Below are 9,674 nucleotides of genomic sequence, written 5' to 3'. Positions count from 1 at the left end.
TGAACCCGACACACCGGTAGCATGTACTTCAGACCCAGTAGCAGTGGAACCCGATGAACTACCCAATGAAAAGGGGTCAGAATCGCCTCTGCACCAAGAACAAGAACCTCCGGAAAGGCGCTATCCCGAAAGGGTCAGGAAGCCGCCCCAAAGACTGAATCTATAAATGGACTTTTGTTGTTTAATGTACATGTTGAAATGTTAATTGTTATTTGAATATTAGGGGTACTACTAACCTAAAAGGGGAGGAATTGTAGTGTATGTGCCTTTAAGTCAGAACTACTTTTACAGCTCCTGTATACTGTAGTACCGGCAGTGACCACACCTGTATATAAGCTTTGCACATGCCTCTGTACCCCCAGTCTTGAGACTACCCTCCTCCAGTAAAGACCTGTTTATTGTTAATGTACAGCATCCGTGTGATTATTTAATAACAGCATAGCCACTGAACCACGGATCCAACAAATAGGAAAAGAGTACTTTCTCTGGTCAGAGTGCCAGAAAACTTTTATTCTGGGTATGGAAGTTATTGCCCATCCCTAAGCACAGGTACGTTAGTGTAATGGTTATGTTACTAGACTAATAATCCAGAGTGTGTGAGGCAGTTTGAGAATTTGAATTCAGTTCAAAAAAAGCTAAAAATATCTGGAGTCAGTAAAAGTGGCCATGAAGCTGTCAGATTGTCATAAAACCCCAACTGGTTCACTAATATCCTTACATGGTCTGGCCTTAGGGTTGACAACTGTAGTGGATATATTCCTGGAAGTTTGATCATGTCATGATTGAGCACATGATAATTGATCATGTAATCAATCACATGATGGGGGGTCACGTGACGATCAGTCAATAAAAATTGGGTGCCCTGTAGTTTGAGTGTCTTTGCACCCACAGAACCTTACCCAGCAAGAGTTAATGTCCGCAAGAGGGGAGGAAAAGAGAATAGGGAAAAAAATGCTGATCCTATAATCATGAACAGAATGAAATATTTAACTTATTTCAAACTGCACATCTGTGGCACTATCTGACAGGATTCTTGGACTACTGATTTTAAAAAAATATATAAGTTTGTATCTTTAGTGTTGATCATTTATACTGAAAGTCAACAATAGTATCAACAACAACAACTTGTATTTATACAGCGCCTTTAACGTAGTGAAACATCTCCAGGTGCTTCACAGGAGCGTTATCAAACAAAATTTGACACCGAGCCACATAAGGAGATATTACGACAGACCAAAAGCTTGGTCAAAGAAGTTGGTTTTAAGGAGCATTTTAAAGGAGGAAAGAGAGGCGGAGAGGTTTAGGGAAGGAATTCCAGAGCTTAGGCCCTAGGCAACTGAAAGCACGGCCGCCAATGTCAGAGTGATTAAAATCAGGGATGCTCAAGAGGCCAGAAATGGCAGAGCGCAGATATCTCGGGGGTCTCTAGGGTTGGAGGAGATTACAGAGATAGGAAGGGGCAAGGCCATGGAGGGATTTGAAAACAAGGATGAGAATTTTAAAATTGACATGTTACTTAACTGGGAGCCAATGTAGGTCAGCGAGCACAGGGGTGATGGGTGACCGGGACTTGGTGCGAGTTAGGATACGAGCAGCCGAGTTTTGGATGATTTCAAGTTTATGGAGGGTAGAATGTGGAAGGCCAGCCAGGAGTGCATTGGAATAATCAATTCTAGAGGTAACAAAAGCATGGATGAGGGTTTCAGCAGCAGATAAGCTGAGGAAAAGGCAGAGACGGGCGATATTAGGGAGATGGAAATAGGCGGTTTTAGTGATGGCATGGCTATGATGCGGAAGCTCATCTCAGGATCAAATATAACACCAAGGTTGCGAACAGTCTGGTTCAGCCTCAGACAGTAGCCAGGGAGAAGGATGGAGTTGGTGGCTAGGGAGCAGAGTTTGTGGCATGGGCCGAAGACAATGGCTTTGATCTTCCCAATATTTAACTGGAGGAAATTTCTGCTCATCCAGTACTGGATGTCGGACAAACAATCTGACAGTTTAAAGACCGCGGAGGGGTCAAGAGAGGTGGAGGTGAATTTAATACGAAGTTAGAACAGCGTAAATACAGGCAATTGTCAAAATTAATTAGTTCCACAATAACATTTCATTAGTGGTTCTGGCACTAATGAAAGAAATGCAGCAACTCGATAATCCCATGCATCAGACTGTGTCCCTAGCTGTCTGAAATTCCTTTTGTATTTGATGTGCCAAATAACTGCCTGAATCCAAGAGGTTAAAGCTTAAACCTAAAGGCTTTTATTAAGTAAGAACATGGCATTGAGTTAACACAAGGCAGCCATCATTCATCACCGACCCAGCCCTTATGAGTAAGACTCACACCAATCCGGAGGATCCAGAGGGGCGGGGCTAGGGAGGAGCATTAGTGATTACATCTGTAGAACATTCCAGACATTAGCAAGTACAACAACAACAGACAATACAAATGCCAGAACACAGAGTTATTTCATCACAGTATTGGATTGAGAGTGTGTTATTTGTGGTGGTATAAATATAAATATAAGTCATTTGATGCATTGATTTGCTTTGAACATTTCTGAAACTGATTATTTCTGCTGATTGGATCCTGTTGTGAAGTGTTCTCTGATGTGCTATTTTTCTCCATTCAATGCGGACCAGCAAATGTAATTTATTTCCCCTTACATATTCTATCTCTTGGTCTGGGGACAAATGCAGCGACAACCTGCAAAGCTTGATTACCCACCTGCAGTGGTGGCTATTCACAGAGTCATGATTTCCCTTTGACTGAAGGTGGGCAGCGTGCACACGTGATCGAGCCAGCACAAGCCAGGCACCTTCGCTTCACAAAGGCACAGCTGCTGCTGTGACTGGCGTGGACCCGCCCGTTCATTTCAAATAAAGATAGCACAGAGCAGGGTTTCATGGCATATGCAGGGACACCACAAGCAGGGACAAAGCAGCCTGAAAAAGAAAGTCCAAATCCCGAAGTGCAAACTCTACTTCCCAATGATCTTTCTCCCAGGTTGTTCGCAGCAGTATTCGGAAGATAAATCCTCAATTCCTGGAGACTCCCAGGCAATCTGGGAGGGTTGGGAACTGTATCTGGCCTATATGTGACTCCAGTCCTAGACCAAAGTGGTTGACTCTTGCCTGCCCTCTGAAGTGGTCACACAAGCCATAAAACTGCTTTCATGAAGAAGGCCCACCGCCACCCTCTCAGGGCAACTAGAGATGGGCAACAAATGCCGCCTTGCCAGAGACGCCGAGATACTGAGAATGAAAAAGCCCAGAGTTCTTGAAGCATGAAATGCTTTGCCACAGGGAATGGTTGAGGTAGAAACCATTGCATCAGGAAGATATGAGGAAAGGCTGGGGCCTTGGAATTAGTTTTGGATTGCTCTAGCAAACAGCCAGTGCAGATATGATGGCCGAATGCCCTCCTTCTGTTTTGTAAACTTCTATGGTTCTAAAATTCGACCTTATTTTTGTTGCAATTGATGTTTGTAACTGTGACACTTTTCTGTTGAATTTGTGATAATTTCCAGCCCTTGAATCAAAAATATCCAAACATTTTTGTCACATCTTCAAAGTGTTTCTTTGCAGTACTGTTGCATCTTTTTCCTGCATGCTATTTTCAGAAATTATTTCCAGAGAAAAAGAACATTTTCAACAGTTGCTTTAGTGTTTCACTGTAGGGACTTCAACAAATTTATTAAAATTATTAAAGCTGCTGCAAAACGCAGAATACCTCGGGGGCTGAGAAAGACATATATTCCTTGTTGGATGGAAGAAAGCAAGACTCTCTACCAGGTGTATTCATTGAACAAGAACCCAGCCAGAGCCACCACAATGCTGGGGTCCTTGAACCCGGTGAGACGTGAAAGGTGGAGGAGCCTTGTGGAGAAGACTAACTTCACTCACTTCAACAGGAAAGCATGGGCTCCGTCAACTTGGCGGGGCAAACCCCGCCTATAAACACAGGATGACCATCAGAGCGGACACCATTGCATCCAACTTGATACAAATATCAAAGGCTCCGGTGGACAAAGAATTTTGACACCAGGTGAAGAGGCAACTTTTGACAAACTTGATGCCGCCATCAAGATTGACAACTATGTCTGATCCATTCACCTTGGACGAACTTGTTAAGTCCGTGACTGATTGAGACACGGACCAGCAGGAGTGAAAACAAACAAGTCTTTACTGGTGGAAGTCAATAGTGAAAGCTCTCTAGCGCCTTTTATACAGGGGTGGTCACTGCCGGTACTGCAGTCTGAGACCAGTTATTCTCTTAAAGGTACATACACAACAATTCCTCCCCTTTTAGATAAACAGTACATAACATTCATTTAACAACTAAATGATAACTAATTACAATCACAATTACGGTTGCTAGATACATTGGTTAAGTTTAAGCAATTATAAGTTCAGTCTTTGAGGAGGCTTCCTGATTCTGTCTGGATAACGCCTCTTTGGGGTATCAGGTTCTTCAGGCAAAGTTGAGTCGAGATCAATGTCGTTGTTTGGTTCATCTGCTTCCAATATCACCGATTCTGCGGTAGCTGCAATTGGTACGTCGATTTCATTGCCAGGTGTATCAGATCGTGGTGTGGAGTTGACGTTTTCCAGTGACTCTAGAATCTGGTCAGCATGGCGTCTTACAATGCTCTCCCCAACGTCCACGGTATACATGAGAGGTCCTTGTCGTGTACAAATCATTCCTGGCTGCCATTTCTCAGTGCGGTAGTCCCGGGCCAAAACTGGTTGACCTATCTTAAAACTCCTGGTCAGCCTTTCATTCATATTCTGAAACTGCCTGTTCTCCACATCTCTTCAGACGTTTGGCTTAACCAAATCCAAGCGGCATCGTAGTCTTCGATTGAAGAACATCATGGCTGGAGTTTGGTTGGTAACCGCATGTGTCGCATTCCGGTAGGCAAACAAGAAGTTGTCCACCTTGTGTTGTAGGGGTATATCTTCATTACACATTGCCTTGATAGCCTTCTTGAATGTTTGGACAAACCTCTCGGCCAATCCATTAGTGGCTGGATGATATGGGGCAGATGTGTAATGCTTAACGCCAATGTTCTTTAAGAACCTCCGGAACTCTTCAGACACAAACTGTGGTCCATTGTCAGAGCAAATCTGTTCAGGTAGCCCATTCCTGGCGAATATGGTTCGCAAAACTGTGATAGCTTTTTCCGTGGTGGTTGAGAACATTTTTATTACCTCTGGCCACTTTGAATGTGCATCCACCGCAATTAAAAACATCGAGTCCATGAAGGAACCAGCAAAATCAATGTGCACCCGTTGCCATGGAGATGAAGGCCACGCCCATGGATGCAGAGGAGCTTGTGGTGGGGCATTTTGGACCTTCTGGCATCCTGCACAGCTCTTGGTCATCTCTTCAATTTCTCTATCGATTCCCGGCCACCGCACAAACGCTCTGGCTAAGTTCTTCATTTTTACCCCACCCAGATGACCCTCATGAAGCTCATTGAGTACTCTATCCGTCAACTTAGGTGGAATTACTACTCTGGATCCACACATCAAGGTTTCTCTGCACACTGACAGCTGTTCTCTTCTCGGCGAGAATGCTGGCAGCAGTGGTTCGCCATGTGCTGGCCATCCCTTCAGCATTAAATCATAGACCCAGGATAGTGTCGGGTCATTCCGTGTTTCCTTTTCTATGTTTGCATTCGTCACAGGGAGACATTCGACTATGGTCGAGTGGAATAACTCCATTGGATCCACTGCAAGGTCTTCTTCTTCCACCGTCGGCAACGGTAGGCGTGACAATCCATCAGCATTTCCATGCTGTTTAGTTCCTTTGTACTCGATGTCATATTGGTGTGCCCCTAGGAAAAGGGACCATCTCTGCAGCCGTTGTGCCGTCATTATCGGTACGCCCTTCTGAGGGTTGAAAATGGAGACAAGAGGTTGATGATCGGTTAGTAGAGTAAATTTTTGAACGTGCAGCTAGTGATTGAACTTCTTCACCCCCCACACTAGGCTGAGGGCCTCTCTGTCAATCTGGGCGTAGTTACGCTCGGCAGAAGTTAACGAGCGTGACGCAAAAGCTATCGGCCTCTCTAAACCATCAAGGAATTTATGTGACAGTACCGCCCCAATGCCATAGGGAGACGCATCACACGCCAGCCTGATTGGCAGTGCTGGGTTGTAGTGAGCCAATACTTCCCTTGAAGTGATTAAGTCCTTACTCTTCTGAAAAGCACGCTTACAATCATCATTCCATTTCCATGCTACCCCCGTTCGTAGCAGGGCGTTCAGTGGGTGCAGAATTGTCGACAAATTCGGCAATAACTTATGATAGTAATTCACCAATCCGAGGAATGACCTCAGTTGCGACACATTTACAGGCGCTGGGGCCTTAACAACCGCTTCAATTTTGTCAGGGGACTTATGTAACCCCTCTTCATCAATCACGTGGCCACAATACGATATCTGTTTCTTAAAAAATTCGCACTTGGGGTGGTTGGCTCGCAGCCCACGTTCCCGTAGTCTAGTGAGCACCTGTTCTAGGTTGTTAAGGTGTTCACTGTCATCTTCACCTGTTACAAGGATGTCGTCCAAGTAACACTGAGTCCCCGGAATCCCTTGCAGGACTTGTTCCATCGCTCTTTGCCATATCGCCGGAGCCGATGCTACTCCGAATACCAATCGATGATACTGGTAAAGACCTTTGTGAGTGTTTATCGTGAGATACTTCCTAGAGGACTCTTCAACCTCCATCTGCAAATATGCTTGTGCTAGGTCAATTTTTGTAAAACGCTTCCCTCCAGACAGTGAGGCGAAGGTGTCTTCTATCCTTGGAAGAGGATATTGTACTGTGTGAAGGACAGGGTTCACCGTCACCTTGAAATTCCCACAGATGCGAATCTTCCTTGGCTCTCCGGACTTATTGCTTAACGTTTTCTTCATGACAGGGACGATGGGTGTCGCCCACTCGCTCCAGTCGACCTTAGACAACACGCCCGCCTTCTCCAGATTCTCCAGCTCTGCCTCGACAGCTGGGCGAATTGCATATGGTACCGGTCTTGCTTTGAAAAACTTGGGAACTGCATTCTCTTCTTTTTTTATCGAGGCGGTTACGCCTTTAAGCGTGCCCAGTTCTTGTTGAAATACCTCTTTGGCGTTAGCTAAGATTGTTGACAATCGTCCAGGAGTGACGTCTTCATCTTTTTTACCGTCCACCGTCATTGCATGAATGGAATGCCAATCTAAGTTTATCTTCCTGATCCATTCCCGTCCCAATAACGGTGGTCCACCATTTGGCAGTATGTAGAGATACAATTTCCGTATTTTCTTGCCATTGTATTCGACAGGCACCCTTATTTTTCCTCTGGGGTATACTTTTTGCCCCGTATACGTCGTCAAGATGATGGATGTCTCTCTCAAGTGTATGTGTGAAAATAGCCGCTCGTAGTCTCGTCGATTCATGACGGTTAGCGCTGATCCTGTATCCAATTCCATTTTAACTTGGGACCCTGCTATCGTGAGGGTGACCCAAATGGTTCGGTGATCCTCTTTTGCGATTACATTGTGAAGTTTGAGACAGCTTAGTCTCCTGTTTCCGGATTCACTATCGCTCATCTGGTCTTCGGAACTACTGTCCGTCATCTTTTGTACTTTCTTGTACGGTTCTTTAGTAGCCTTTTTGTTGTCGCTGGTCTTCTTCCCAGACCTGCAAACTCGTGCAATGTGTCCAATCTTCCCGCATTGTCTGCATATTTTGTCTTTGGACCAGCAGTCCTTCTGGTCATGGTTAGTTCTGCCGCAGCGATAACATTTTGCAAATCCCCGTGTCATTTCGTGGGTGCTGTATTCCTGTGGTTTTTGTTGAATTTCTGCAGCTCCCCTGGCTGCTGCTTCATACGATACTGCCACGCTGAAAGCCTTATCTAGCGTCAGCTCTTTTTCTGAGAGTAACTTCTTCTGTGTTCCTTCACTCAGGAGTCCACAGGCAAATTTGTCCCGTAGGGTATCTGCCAGTCCTGCTCCGAACTGGCAGTGCTTTGATAGCTTGCGTAGTTCCGTAAGATACTCAGCATTGCTCTCATCTTTGTGCTGAGTTCTCCTGTGGAATTTAAATCTTTCTGCTATCAACAGCGGTGCAGGGTTTAAGTGTTCCTGTAGGACAGCAACAATTTTGTTAAAACTCTTCGCCTTCGGTTTGGCTGGAGTAATCAGGTCCCGCAATAGGCCGTACGTTCTAGCGCCCATTAAGTTTAGCAACATCGATGCCTTTTTCCCCTCCGCTATTTCGTTTGCCTCGAAATATACCTCAACTCTTTCCACATACGTGGTCCAGTCCTCTAATGTATTATCAAAAGCAGTGATACCGCCAGTCTTCGGCATCTTGCAAATCTAAAATGGCGCCTCCCGCGCTTTGCCTTCTTCCCCGATTTAACAAAATGGCTCCTCCCATGCTTTGCCTTCTTCCCCGCTGTTGTTAGCGCTGCTTTCCACGGTTTCTTGCGTGTTAAATATTGATTCTTTTTCTTTTATTATTTTCCCGTCGTGGAGCGGACCCTCTGGGACACTTCCCTCCCTCTTATGTCCGAACACTGCCCGGCTTCGAAGCACCGGCCGCGCCCTGTGTGCTCCACCCTCTCTCTCTCTCTTTGCTTCCCGACTCGCTGCCCGGCCCCGTTGAAAAGCCACCCGATTGAGCTTCAGCCCGCCGCAGCCCAGGAAGGATCAGAGCACTAGCTGCCACCAGCCCGATTAGCTGGGAAACCACAGACCGAGGAACCCAGCCTGGCTCTGGACAGTCTCTCCTGCAAGTTTTCAAACCGATGATTGACGGTCGACGCCCGTTTCCCGAGTTTCTTTGGACTCTATTTTTTTTTTCTTTCTTCTGGCTCCGACCTTCAACAACGTCGTCTGAGGTGCTGCCGAGTTGCAGGTAAGTTCGTTTCTTACTCGTCGCCAGTGTTAAGTCCGTGAATGATTGAGACACGGACCAGCAGGAGTGAAAACAAACAAGTCTTTACTGGTGGAAGTCAATAGTGAAACGAACAAACAGAGGCTCTCTAGCGCCTTTTATACAGGGGTGGTCACTGCCGGTACTGCAGTCTGAGACCAGTTATTCTCTTAAAGGTACATACACAACAGAACTAAACGCAGCCCTGTCGACAACCACATCTGGAAAAGCTGCTGGTCCAGATGGTGTTTACCCAGAATTCCTAAAAGCACTGGGACCCAAAGCGAAGAGATGGTTGACCTCCTTCTTCTCCGAGGTACTGGCAACCAGTAAAATTCCACCTACTTGGAGAGAGACTAAAATAATTGCCCTCCTGAAGCAGGGGAAGAATGCTTGTGAAGCCTCCAGCTACCATCCAATCTCTTTACTTTGCACTTGTTAAAAAGTGCTGGAGAGGCTACTACGCCACAGACTAGCACCCATCATCGAACCAACTATTCCTAAGGATCAAGTGGGCTTCCGGAGCGGCCGTAACTGCTGCAACCAAGTGGTAGCTTTAACAACGCACATCAAAGCAGGCTTCCAGAGCCAGCTCAAGAACACCATAGCACTCGTGGACCTGTCAGTGGCATATGACACAGTATGGAAGCATGGACTGCTTTGCAAGCTCTCCACCATTTTACCCTGCAGAACAACGATCCATCTTCTCAACTCCATGCTTAGCAACCAACGTTTCTGTGTGTAC

The 9,674-nt window shown here is 45.8% G+C and overlaps 1 pseudogene; it reads right to left on the bottom strand.

The window, feature by feature from the left end:
* Positions 1-2,749: 2,749 nt before the first annotated feature.
* LOC147111804 (SAFB-like transcription modulator) overlaps positions 2,750-9,674 on the bottom strand; it is a 32,991-nt pseudogene continuing 26,066 nt past the window's right edge.

The sequence above is a fragment of the Somniosus microcephalus genome, chromosome 10, assembly GCF_052327205.1.
Source record: "Somniosus microcephalus isolate GS21.2 chromosome 10, FLI_Smic_1.0, whole genome shotgun sequence".
Classification (NCBI taxonomy): domain Eukaryota; kingdom Metazoa; phylum Chordata; class Chondrichthyes; order Squaliformes; family Somniosidae; genus Somniosus; species Somniosus microcephalus.
Note: the sequence above shows the minus strand (reverse complement) of the source record. Positions and strands in the feature narration are given on the sequence as shown.